This window comes from Loxodonta africana, chromosome 3 (assembly GCF_030014295.1).
Source record: "Loxodonta africana isolate mLoxAfr1 chromosome 3, mLoxAfr1.hap2, whole genome shotgun sequence".
In the NCBI taxonomy this organism is placed as follows: domain Eukaryota; kingdom Metazoa; phylum Chordata; class Mammalia; order Proboscidea; family Elephantidae; genus Loxodonta; species Loxodonta africana.
Window position 1 is genome coordinate 87973329 of NC_087344.1, and position 14385 is coordinate 87987713.

Consider the following 14385-nt stretch of genomic DNA (forward strand, 5'->3'; position numbering starts at 1 on the left):
GGAGGACATGGTTTTGTTCCTGACTGCACCAGTCGATTTCTTGTCAATTACATCCCTTCTGTGGCTTGCAGATTCCGTGTGTATAAAATGGGGAGAGAGGAACAATGAGTTAATAATCCTTGTCCTGATAACTTCACAGGGTGTTGATTAAGATCAAATTAGACTTTTTACAAGCTTTTAAGCTCTATACAAAAGTAAACTGTTGTTAAAAGGGTATTAATAATTCAGTTATTTAATAATTCAGTTATTATAGTAGTGGCTAAATAGTGATGAAGAAGAAGAAGGTTCTAGCTAGATGATAATGTCTCCTCTCCTACAGGGAAAAGAATTGCACATCCTCCTTTGATCACTGTTCCTGAGTTCTTTATAATCTCTAATACTTAAAGTTCTTCCTTCCCTAATACAGGTAACTCATGCTTTAGGTTAAACTATTCTCATTTTCTGCTCACAGGTAGAAAGGAGAGTAAGGTCATCTTACTCTTTAGGAAAACTTTCACCCAATTTAAGACCATTCATAAAACACATTGAACCTTCCTTCTAACACACCATCTGAGAGGAGCTCATTGGAGGAAGGTGATAAATTCTGTTTTGGACAGGCAGGTCAGAGGTACATGTGGAAATTTCAACTGAGATGCACAATAAGCTAGCTGGAAATAAAGTGTTGGGATTCAACAGAGTGCTCTGTACTGAATACAGAGGCTCAAAAGGCCTAAGAATAAAAGTGGCATCTGAATCCATGAGTATAGCTTCAGTCTCATTAACCTACTCTCCATTTTCTGGCCAAAGCATTCACTTTTATGTCTCCCTGCCTTTGCTTCTGCTGTTCTCTCTTCCTAGAATGTCCTCTCTCCCTTATCTACCCGTAAAATTCCTAAGCATCACCTCCAGAGAGACCCTAACATTGCTACAGGTATTTCATTCATCCCTCAACAAGTGTTGTAAGGTAGTTTCTACTATGTTCTAGGCACTGCACAAGGTGCTTTGCAAGTGCTATCCTGCTTAGTCCTCCTCACAGGATTGCTATATGTATCATTATCCTCATTTTACAATAAGAAATTAAGTAACGTGTCAAAAGTATATAGTTAGATAGTGGTGGAACTAGGATTCAAACCCAGGGCTTCAGATAACAGTTGCAGAGATTTTATTGCTGCAAGACTCTGCCAGCTACTCCAACAGCAAGAGATGTGAGGCGGGGTGCACTAGCCTCTAATTAAGAGGGTCAGACTCTGACAGCAACCTGGTCTGAATTTAGGACAGAATCTTTTTGGCTTGGGGTTGAGTGGGCTGTGTCAGAGTCCTCCTTTGCTTCAGGTCTTTTCAGAGGTGGGCCTCCCTTGGAACTCTCCATGGTGCTGACAGGACTTCCATCTGCCTGTCCTGAAAGCTTGAAGCGTTCTTCCCACAGCCACTGGACAGGTTTGTCAGACAGGGGACCTCACAATTTCTGAAGCATACCCACTATCTCTGATCTCTGACCTTGTCTGTCCCTATGCCAGATACCTGCTCTTGAGTATTTTGTGAATTTCTCCTAATTCTTCAAGACTCAGCTCCCACGCTCCCCCAACACTCCAGTATGAATAAAGCTTCTTTGGTTTTCCCAGAAAGAGTTCTTGGGTGCACACTATGTGTCAGTCACTATGGTGAATTTTCATAGGCAGTAACACGTATTAAATATCAACTTACTATATAATTTCCTGATTTATTGTATTTATTATTTATTATCTCTCCACTACTAGAATTTAAGCTCCACAAGGGCAGAGGTTATGGTCTACCTACTGACTTATCCTCAACAACTAAAAACATGCCTGGCACATGGTAGTTGAGTAATAAATATTTGTTGAATCATTAAATGAGTTAACAAGTTATATTAAAAAATATAATATTGTAAAGAAAGCATTATGATTGCGTTTCATATGTAAAGGCTTCAGCAAAATGACTTCTCTTGCCTCTTCCAGATTCAAACTTGCAGTGGGTTCTGAGGGAAATGGAGGTGTCAGAGACAGCTTGGACAGAGGTCAGAGCTGGAAACAATGGTTTAACAGAATGGCATGCCACTGCTCACCTACATGAAACAATCTCAGAGAACATAGAGTCTTCAGGGTTTAGACAATAAGACTCCATTTTAAAAAAGAGGAACTGAGATCCAGGGAAAGAAATGAACCCCAAAATTGTTAGTTACAAAATCTTTTAAGGAGTTTACTTTAGAGAGGATAGGATGCACTAGATGAACTCCGTTCTTACTTTTGTGACTCAATGCATTCTAGCATCAGAGTTTAATATAGAGCCATGCTAGGGCCTTGTCTCAGTAATGGGAAATAATTATCCCTACACTTCATGCTGCTGCAGTCCTGCCTAAGAAATCTTAAAACCAAGACCCAAAAGGATCAAACTGTTTCCAAGTAATTTAATTGTATCCCAGAACAAAGCTCAAGAATATTTACAGGACATTTACAATGTACAGAAATATTCAGCACCCAGCAAGGTAAAATTCACAATGCCTAGAATCCAATCAAAGATTTTCAGACATGCAAAGAGGCAGAAAAATACAACTCATAAGGAAAAAATATCAGACAGATTACACAGATATTAGAATTAGGAACCGAGGGCATTAAAATAGTTTTTATGATTGTATTCTTTATGTTCAAAAAGTTAAATAGAATCATAGAAAATGCTTTTAAAAGACCTAAACTGAACTTCTAGAGATGAAAATTACAATGTCTGAGATGAAAAATGAACTTAATTGGATTAAAGGCAGGTTAGTGAACTTCAAGAAATAGAAATAAAAACTATCTAAAATGAAATATAGACAGAAAAAAGACTTTTTAGGATGAAAATATTATCAATGAACTGTGAGACAACTTCAGGAAACCTAACATAAGTGTAATTGCAGTCTTTGAAGGAGGAAGAACAGAAACAATGGCTCTAATTTTTCCAAGAAACTCATCAAACCCAAAACACAACAGTAACAAAGAAAAATACACCAAGACACATCACAATCAAATTTCTTAAAACTAATGACAAAAGAATATCTTAAAAGTAGTCAGAGAAAAAAGAAACATTACATACTGAGGAACTAAAGTAAGGATGAAAACATTTCTCGTCAGAAAGAATACAAACCAGATCAGTGGAGCAGCATCTTTAAAGTACCAAAAGAAAAACCTGTCAACCTAAAATTCTATACCCAGTGAAAATATCTTTCAAAACTAAAAGCAATATTAAAATGTTTTCAGACATATAACAGCTGGAAGAATGTATCGCCAACAGAACAGTACTGTAAGAAATGTTAAAGGAAGCCATTAAGTCAAAAGGAAAATGAATCCAGGTAGAAATATGGACCCTCACAACGCAATGAAGAACACTAGAAGTGACAACTACACAGCTCACTTGACCGTTGGGGAAAGATTCAAGATGATGGCCTAGTCAGATACGTCATGTGGTCCCTCTATGGCGAAGACCTGAGAAACAAAGTGAAACAGATACAGATGACAACCCTGGAACCCTGAGCATCAAATGAAAGAATATAGAAATAGATCAAACGCTGATTGGAAAAAGAATCTGAACGACAGCAGTGAACAGGGAGAGGTACAGAGTAGAGGTATCCTGCCAGACAGCCTAGCACAGAGGAGCCATTCTGAGACAAAGTCAGCAGCAACCCTGGGTGAGGAGCACAGGAAGAAAAAATCACAGAGCTCCCTATAGGAGACAGAGAAATTGTGTCAACATGCCTGGAGTGAAGCAAGGTGAGCAGGACATGAATTATAGCTAAAGAGGGAAAGTATGGGAAGGAGGACAACAACTTCAGGGATCCCAGCATACACAGAACAGGGAGGGAGCCAGGACCAAAAGACTGGGCAACTCTCCAATGGCGTACCTGACCAGTAGGGTGGGTAATGAACACAGAGCAATAGACGAAACCACCTTTTTTTCTCTCTCTCTCCTCCCCTCCATGGCCACCCACCCCACCTCTCCAACACTGGACAGAGCACCTGTGCACCTCCTGGCCTCCCACCCTGCCTGTCTGCCATCCATGAGAGCATCTGCATGACCTTCAGCTGTCTGCTCCACCTTTCCCCCACCAGAGTGAGCACCTACACGACCCTAGTCACTTGCCCCACCCTTTTCCCATTAGAGAGAGTACCTGTGCACCCCTCAACCTCCTGCCCCACCCATCCAACACCACGGAGAGTGCCTACATGCCCCCATCCTCCTTTCCTGCCCCTCCTCCACCAGAGAGAGCACCCCAGTCGACCACCCAGCCACCCCTGAAGGAGGGAGCACCTGTGCAACCCTTGGCCAGCCACCCCACCCTTCCCAAAGAAGAGAGCACCTCAGCACCCCCTGGACACTGGCCTTGCTCCTTGCTCGTCACCTGCCCACCTAGTGAGTGACTGTGAGCAATCACCAAAGCACACCTGAGCCACTCACACTGATAAATAGAAACAAAACAAAAAATAAACAAAATAACACCTTAATGCCTCTGACACAGCAGACAATATCAAATCACATAAAGAAATGAGACAAGATGGTTTAGTCAAATGATCAAAATAAAAGGGCAGAAAATATTCCTGAGGAACAGAAGGTAATGGAACTACCTGATAAGGAATTTAAAAGGCTTATATATGTGTCCTCAAAGAGATCAAGGAGAAGATAGACAAATCCAAGAAGAATTCAGGAAAACAATACAAGAACAAAATGACAAATTAAATAAACCATTAGAAATCATACAAAAATAGCAACTAGAAATCCTTAAGATTAACAATAAAATATCAGAAATAGAAAACCCAATGGAAGGACATAGAAACAGAATTGAAACAATGGAAGAAAGAATTACCAAAGTAGAGAACAAATCACTTGATATCAATTTGCTTGAGGAACAATCTGAAAAAAAATGAAGAAAGCTTAAGGGTTATGTGGGACTCTATGAAAAGAAATAATTTACAAGTGATGGAATCCCACAACAGGAGAATATAAAGAAGCACAGAGAATTGCTCAAGATTTTCTAGAAGAAAATTTCCCCAATATCACAAAAGATGAGATATTTCCATCCAACAAGCTTAATGAATCCCATACAGGACAGATATCAAAAGAAATGAAAGATCACCTACAAAGGGAGTCCAATAAGATCTTAGTCTTACTGATTTCCGATTTCTTAGCAGAGGCTATGTGGGCAAGAATGCAATGGAATGACACATATAAAACCCTGAAAGAAAAGAATTGCCAACTAAGAATCATATACACAGCAAAATTGTCTCTCAAATACAATGGCAAAATTAGGACATTATCAGATAAACAGAAATCAAAGGAATTTGTAAAAACCAGACCACCCTTGCAAGAAACATCAAAGAGAGTCCTTCCAATAGAGAACCAACAACAGCAGACAACAACCTGAGAGTAAGCCACACAATGGCATCACCTAGATGCCAACCCAGATAAAGAAATCTGGAAAGTAAACTAAAGCTACAGAACCAAAAACAGGGAAACAGCAATGTCAATCTGAAATCCGCGACAACTTCAAAACAAACAGGGGAAATGAATGATGTAGTTACAGAACTTCCGTATGGAGAGGAAGTCAAGGTGATATTAAAAAATAACATTCCATTTTAAGCATAAGATGATAAAGGTAAACCTCACAATAAGCACAACAAAATTAACAAACTTCCCACCAAACTAAAGAAGAAAAAAAGACTCAGCAAACACAAATCGATGAAAATGAACTAAATGACAAGACAATCCATGAACAAAAAGAACTCAGCACAGAAAATTAAGCAGAACAAAGAAACTGTCAACACCACGAAAAAAAAAAAAACATAACAAAATGACAGCAGTAAATTCTTTCAACCAAACTCCATCATAAGGGACAAGGAAGGACGTTATATAATGATTAAGGGATCAATCCACCAAGAGGACATAACCATAATAAATATCTATGCACCCCATGACTTAGCTCCAAAATACATGAAACAAACCTCAACAGAAATGAAAAGAGAAATAGTTCTACAGTAATATTAGGAGACTTTAACACACTTTCAACTATGGACAGGACAACTAGAAAGAAACTCAACAAAGATACAGAAGACCTAAGTAACAAAATCAACCAACTTAACCTCATGGACATATACAGAACAGCTACATAGTATGCATTCTTCTACAGCATACATGGATCATTCTCTAGAATAGACCATATCCTAGTCCACAAAGCAAGCCTCAATAAATTCAAACATCTCAAAATAATACAAAGCATCTTCTCAGATCACAATGGTATAAAATTAGAAATTAACAACAGAAATAACAAGGAAAAAAATCAAATATTGAAAACTGAACACCATGCTTTAAAAACACTGGGTAATAGAAGAAATTAAAAATGAAATTTAAAAAATTCCTAGAATAAAACTAGAACGAAAATATTGTTAGGTGCTGTCAAGTCGGTTCTGACTGACGGTGATCCTATATATCATAGAACGAAACACTGCCCGGTCAAGCATCATCCTTACAATTGTTGTTATGCTTGAGCCCATTGTTGCAGTCACTGCGTCAATCCATCTCATTGAGGGTCTTTCTCTTTTCCACTGACCCTGTACTTTGCCAAGCATGATGTCCTTCTCCACGGACTGATCCCTCCTGATAACATGTCCAAAGTATGTAAGATACAGTCTCACCATCCTTGCTTCTAAGGAGCATTCTGATTGTACTTCTTCCAAGACAGATTTGTTCATTCTTTTGGCAGTCCATGGTATATTCAGTATTCTTTGCCAACACCACAATTCAAAGGCGCCAATTCTTCTTCAGTCTTCCTTATTCATTGTTCAGATTTCACATGCATATGATGCAATTGAAAACACCATGGCTTGGGTCAGTCGCACCTTAGTCTTCAAGGAGACATCTTTGCTTTTCGATGCTTTAATGAGGTCTTTTGCAGCAGATTTGCCCAATTCAATGCATCTTTTGATTTCTTGATTGCTGCTTTCATGGGCGTTGATTGCGGATCCAAGTAAAATGAAATTCTTGACAACTTCAATCTTTTCTCCATTTATCACGATGTGACTTATTGGTCATTTGTGAGGATTTTTGTTTTCTTTAGATTGAGTGTAATCCATATTGAAGGCTGTGGTCTTTGATCTTCATCATTAAGTGCTTCAAGTCCTCTTCACTTTCAGCAAGCAAGGTTGTGTCATCTACATAATGCAGGTTGTTAATGAGTCTTCCTCCAATCCTGATGCCCCGTTCTTCATTTAGTCCAGCTTCATGGATTATTTGCTCAGCATACAGACTGAATAGGTATAGCGAAAGGATACAACCCTGATGCACAACTTTCCTTACATTAAACCACTCAGTATCCACTTGTTCTGTTTGGACAACTGCCTCTATATATATGTACAGGTTCCTCATGAGCATAATTAAGTGTTTTGGAGTTGCCATTCTTCAAAATGTTATCCATAATTTGATCCACACACTCAAATGCCTTTGCATACTCAATAAAACACAAGTAAACATCCTTCTGGTATTCTCTGCTTTCAGCCATGATCCATATGACAGATATCCCTGCTTCCACATCCTCTTCTGAATTCAGCCTGAATTTCTGGCAGTTCTCTGTCCATATACTGCTGCAGCCACTTTTGAATGTTCTTCAGCAAAATTTTGCTTGCATGTGATATTAATGATATTGTTAGATAATTTCCCCATTCGGTTGGATCACCTATCTTGGGAATAGGCATAAATATGGATCTCTTCCAGCTGGCTGGCCAGGTAGCTATCTTCCAAATTTCTTGGCTTAGATGAGTGAGCTCTTCTAGCACTGCATCCATTTGTTGAAACATCTCAATTGATATTCCCTCAATTCCTGGAGCCTTGTTCTTTACCGGTACCTTCAGTGCAGCTTGGACTTCCTCCCTCAGCACCATTCAGTTCCTGATCATATGCCACCTCTTGAAATGGTTGAACATTGACTAATTCTTTTTGGTATAATGGTTCTGTGTATTCCTCCCATCTTCATACCAAAATCTTTGGGACACAGCAAAAGCAGTGCTCAGAGGCCAGTTTATAGCAATAAATGCACACATCAAAAAGGAAGAAAGGGCCAAAATCAATACCTTAGCCCTACAACTCGAAAAGATAGAAAAAGAGCAGCAAAAGAAGCCCACAGCCACAAGAAGAAAGGAAATAATAAAGACTAGGGCAGAAATAAATGAAACAGAAAAACAATTGAAACAATCAACAAGACTAGACGTTGGTTCTTTGAAAGGATCAATAAAATTGACAAACAACTGGCCAAACTGACAAAAGAAAAAAGATGATGCAAATAACCCAAATAAGAAATAAAATGGGCAACATCACAACAGGACAAATGAAAATAAAAAAGATCATAACAGAACACTACAAAAAATTATACTCCACCAATTTGAAAACCTAGAGGAAATGGGCAAATTCCTAAAAACACACTACCTACCTAAACTAAGGCAAACTGGAGTAGAAAATATGAACAGACCCATTACAAAACAAAAAAGAGTAGAGGTTATAAAAAAAAAAAATTTTTTTTTAACTTTGAAGAAAAAAGGCCCTGGCCTGGAAAGTTTCACTGGAGAATTCTACCAAACATTCAGAGAAGAGTTGACACCAATACTACTCAAACTATTTCAAACTATTTCGAACATAGATAAGGAAGGAATACTCCCTAATTCATTCTATGAAGCCAGCATAACCCTGATACCAAAGCCAGACAAAGAGACCACTAAAAAAGAAAATCACAGACCAATATCACTCATTGACACAAAAACGTCCAACAAAATTCTAGCCAATAGAATCCAAAGGCATGTAAAAAAAATACATTATGACCAAGTGGTATGAATACATCATGATTCATACCAGGTATGCAAAGATGGTTCAGCATTAGAAAATCGATCAATGCAATCCACCACATAAATAAAACAAAGAAAAAGAGTCACATGATCATCTCAGTATTGATGCAGAAAAGGCATTTGATAAAGTCCAACATCCATTCCCGATAAAAATTTTTTTAAAAAACTCCCAGCAAAATACAGATAGGAGGGAAATTCCTCAACATAATTAAGGGCATATACACAAAACAAACAGCCAACATTATCCTCAATGAAGGAGACTGAAACATTCCCTCTGAGAACGGGAACCAGAAAACGATGCCCTTTATTGCCACTGTTATTCAGCATAGTACTGGAAGACCTAGCTAGAGCAATAAAGCAAAAAAGGGAAATAAAGGGCATCCGAATTGGTAAGAAAGAAGTAAAACTATCCCTATTCGCAGATGATGTGATCCTATACATAGAAAATCCCAGAGACTCCACAAGAAAGCTACTGGAACTAATATAAAGATTCAGCAAAGTGGCTGCGCACAAGATCAACATACAAAAATCAGTCGGATTCCTCTATACTAACAAACAGAACTCCAAAAAGGAAATCGGGAAAATAATACTATTTATAATAGCCCCCTAAAAGATAAAATACTTAGGAACAAACCTAAGTAGGGATGAAAAAGACTTATACAAAGAAAACTGCAAAACACTACTGCAAGAAACCAAGAAACCTTCCTGAATGAAAAAACATACCATGTTTATAGATAGGAAGACTTGACATTATGAAAATATCAATACTACCCAAAGCAATCTATAGATACAATGCAATCCTGATTCAAATTCCAACAACATTCTTTAACAAGATGGAAAAACTAATCACTAGCTTTATGTGGAAAAGAAACAGCCCCTGGATAAGTAAAACATTACTGAAAAAGAAGAACAAAGCAGGAGGCCTCACAATACTGGACCTCATAACCTACTATATTCCTATGGTAGTCAAAACAGCCTGGTACAGGTACAACTATGGACACATAGACCAATGGAACAGAATTGAGAGCCCAGAAATAAATCCATTCACCTATGGACTCCTGATTTTGACAAAGGGTCAAAGTTCATTAAATGGGTAAGAGAGTCTTCAACAAATGGTGTTGGTAAAACGGGATAATCATTTGCAGAAAAATGGAACAGGATCCATACCTCACCCCCATACACAAAAACTAACTCAACATGGATCAAAGACCTAGAAGTAAAACCTAACACTATAAAGTTCATGAAAGAAAACATAGAGACAATGCTAGGGGCCCTAATTTATGGCATAAATAATGTATCAAGCATAACTAAAAACGCACAAACTCCAGAAGATAAACTAGATAACTGGGGCCTCCTAAAAATTAAATACTTATGCTCATCAAAAGACTTTTTCAAGGGAATAAAAAGAATCCCTACATACTGGGGAAAAAATCTTTGGCAATGGCATATCTGATAAAGGTTTAATTTCTAAAATACACAAAAACTTCAACAATTCAAAAATAAAAAGACAAGCAACCCAATCACAAAATGGGCAAATGACATAAACAGGCACTTCACCAAATAGGACATTCAAGCGGCCAACAAATACATGAATGCTCAATATCATTAGGCTTAAAAATAAAAAAAATTTTAAAAACCTATTTTCATCAAGTTAATTCCAACTCATAGTGATCCTATAGGCCAGAGTAGAACTGCCCTGTAGGGCTTCCAAGGAGTGGCTGGTGGATTCGAACTGCCGACTTTTGGGTTAGCAGACAAGTTCTTCACCACTGTCCCACCAGGGCTCCCATTAGGCATTAAACCAAAAAACCCAATCCCAGTGCCATCGAGTCAATTCTGACTCATCAAGACCCTATAGGGTACAGTTGAACTGCCCTATAGAGATTCCAAGGAGCGCCTGGCAGATTCGAACTGCCACTCCTTTGGTTAGCAGCCGTAACACTTAACCACTACGCCACCAGGGTTTCCCATTAGGCATTAGAGAGATGCAAATCAAAACCAGGATGAGATACTATGTCACCCCTGTAAGAATGGCACTGATCAAAAATTCAGAAAACCATAAATGCTGGAGAGGTTATAGGGAGATTAGAACTCACATACACTGCTGGGGTGAATGTAACATGGTACAACTACTATGGAAAACAATATGGCGCTTCCTTAAAAAGCCAGAAATAGAAATACCATACATACGATCCAGCAATCCCACTCCTAGGAACATATCCTAGAAAAATAAGAGCCATCACACCAATAGACATATGCACATCCATGTTCATTACGGCATTACTTGCAAGAGCAAAAAGATGGAAACAACCTAGATGCCCATCAACAGACGAATGGATAAACAAACTATGGTACATACACACAGTAGAATACCACACAATGGTAAAGAACAATGATGAATCCACAAAACACCTCACAACGTGCATGAATCTGGAGGGCATTGTGCTGAGTGAAATAAGTCATTCACAAAAGGACAAATATTGTATGAGCCCACTATTATAAAAACTCAAGAAAAGGTTTACACACAGAAAGAAACAATCTTTGATGGTTATGAGGGAGGGAAGGAGTGGGATGGGTAAATCACTAACTAGACAAGTGTTAACTTTAGTGAAGGAAAAGACAATACACAATATAGGGGAAGTCAGCACGACTTGACCAAGGCAAAGGAAGACACTTAGAGGAACACAAGGAAAAAAAAAGAGGCAACCACAGTAAATACTATGGCATATACAAACCTACAACAATAAAAACAAACAAAACTTACAAGCAACACATAGGCAGATATGTATGCTGAAAAGGGGAAGAAGGGCATATAGGAGTATACTCACATACATATATAGGTTAGGCTGTGGATATTTTTACATACGTATTTGAATGTACAGCATGTATATTCATATATGTTGTTGTTAGGTGCCTTCAAGTCAGTTCCGACTCACAGTGACCCTATGCACAAAAAAAAAAAACACTGCCCTACCCCATGCGTTGTCATGCTTGAGCCCATTGTTGCAGTCACTGCGTCAATCCATCTCATTGAGGATCTTCCTCTTTTCCACTGACCCTGTACTTTACCAACTATGATGTCCTTTTCCAGGGACTGATCCCTCCTGACAACATGTTCAAAGTACGTAAGATGCAGTCTCACCATCCTCGCTTCTAAGGAGCATTCTGGTTGTACTTCTTCTAAGACAGTACTTCGGAGCATTCTTGTTGTACTTCATTCTTTTGGCAGTCCATGGTATAGTCAATATTCTTCGCCAACACCACAATTCAAAGGCACCAATTCTTCTTCTGTCTTCCTTATTCATTGTCCAGCTTTCACGTGCATATGATGTGATTGAAAATATCATGGCTTGGGTCAGGCGCACCTTGGTCTTCAAGGTGACGTCTTTGCTTTTCAATACTTTGAAGAGGTCCTTTGCAGCAGATTGGCCCAATGCAATGCATCTGTTGATTTCTTGACTGCAGCTTCCACCAGTGTTGATTGTGGATCCAAGTAAAACGAAATTCTTTACAACTTCAATCTTTTCTCCATTTATCATGATGTTGATCATTGGTCCAGTTGTGAGGATTTTTGTTTTCTTTATGTTGAGGTGTAATCCATACTGAAGGCTGTGGTCTTTGATCTTCACTAGTAAGTGCTTCAAGTCCTCTTCACTTTCAGCAAGCAAGGTTGTGTCATCTGCATAAAGTAGGTTTTCAGTGAGCCTTCCTCCAATTCTGATGTCCCGTTCTTCTTTATCTAGTCCAGCTTCTCGGATTATTTGCTCAGCATACAGATTGAATAGGTATAGTGAAATGATACAACCATGATGCACAGCTTTCCTGACTTTAAACCAATCAGTATCCCCTTGTTCTGTCCCAAAAACTGCCCCTTCATCTATGTACAGGTTCCTCATGAGCACAATAAGTGTTCTGGAATTCCCATTTTCCACAATGTTATCTATAATTTATTGTGATCCACACAGTCATATGTCTTTGCCTAGTCAAAAAACACAGGTAAACATCCCTCTGGTATTCTCTGCTTTCAGCCAGGATCCATATGACATCAGCAATGATATCCTTGCTTCCACATCCTCTTCTGAATCTGGCCTGAATTTCTGACAGTTCCTTGTCAATGTACTGCTGCAGCCGCTTTTGAATGATCTTCAGCAAAATTTTACTTGAGTGTGATATTAATGATGTTTGATTATTTCCATATTCTCTTGGATCACCTTTCTTTGGAATGGGCACAAATATGGATCTTTTCCAGTTGGTTGGCCAGGAAGCTGTCTTCCATATTTCTTGGCATAGATGAGTGAGCACTTCAGCACTGCGTCCATTTGTTGAAACATCTCAAATGATAATTCATCAGTTCCTGGAGCCTTGTTTTTCACCAATGCCTTCAGTGCAGCTTGGACTTCCTCCTTCAGTACCATCAGTTCCTGACTACATGCTACCTTTTGAAATGGTTGAACGTCAACTAATTCTTTTTGGTATAATGACTCTGTGTATTCCTTCCATCTTCTTTTGATGCTTCCAGAATCATTTAATATTTTCCCCATAGAATCCTTCAATATCGCAACTCGAGGCTTGAATTTTTTCCTCAGTTCCTTCAGCTTGAGAAACACTGAGTGTGTTCTTCCCTTTTGGTTTTCTATGTCCACCTCTTTGCACATGTCATTATAATACTTTCTTTTGTCTTCTTGAGAGGCCCTTTGAAATCTTCTCTTCAGTTCTTTTGCTTCATCAATTCTTCCTTTTGCTTTAGCTGCTTGACATTTGAGAGCAAGTTTCAGAGTCTCCTCTGACATCCATCTTGATCTTTTCTTTCCTTCCTGTCTTTTCAATGACCTCTTGCTTTCTTCATGTATGATGTCCTTGACGTCATTCCACAACTCATTTGGTCTTCGGTCGTTAGTGTTCAACATGTCAAATCTATTCTTGAGATTGTCTCTAATCCAAGTGGGATATACTCAAGGTTGTATTTTGGCTCACATGGACTTGCTCTGATTTTCTTCAGTTTCAGCTTGAGCTTGCATAAGAGCAATTGATGGTCTGTTCCACAGTCGGCCTCTGGCCTTGTTCTGACTGATGATATTGAGCTTTTCCATCGTCTCTTTCCACAGATGTAGTCAACTGGATTTCTGTGTATTCCATCTGGTGAGGTCCATGTGTGTAGTTGCCTTTATGTTGGTGAAAAAAAGGTATTTGCAATGAAGAAGTCATTGGTCTTGCAAAATTCTATCATTTGATCTCCAGCGTTGTTTCTATCACCAAGGCCATACTTTCCAACTACCAATCCTTCTTCTTTGTTTCCAACTTCTGCATTCCAATCACCAGTAATTATCAATGTATCCTGACTGCAAGTTCGATCAATTTCAGGCTGCAGAAGCTGATAAAGATCTTCAATTTCTTCATCTTTGGCCTTAGTGGTTGGTGTGTAAATTTGAATAATAGTTGTATTAACTGGTCTTCCTTGTAGGCATATGAATACTATCCTATCACTGACAGCTTTGTACTATAGGATAGATCTTGCAATGTACTTTTTGATGAT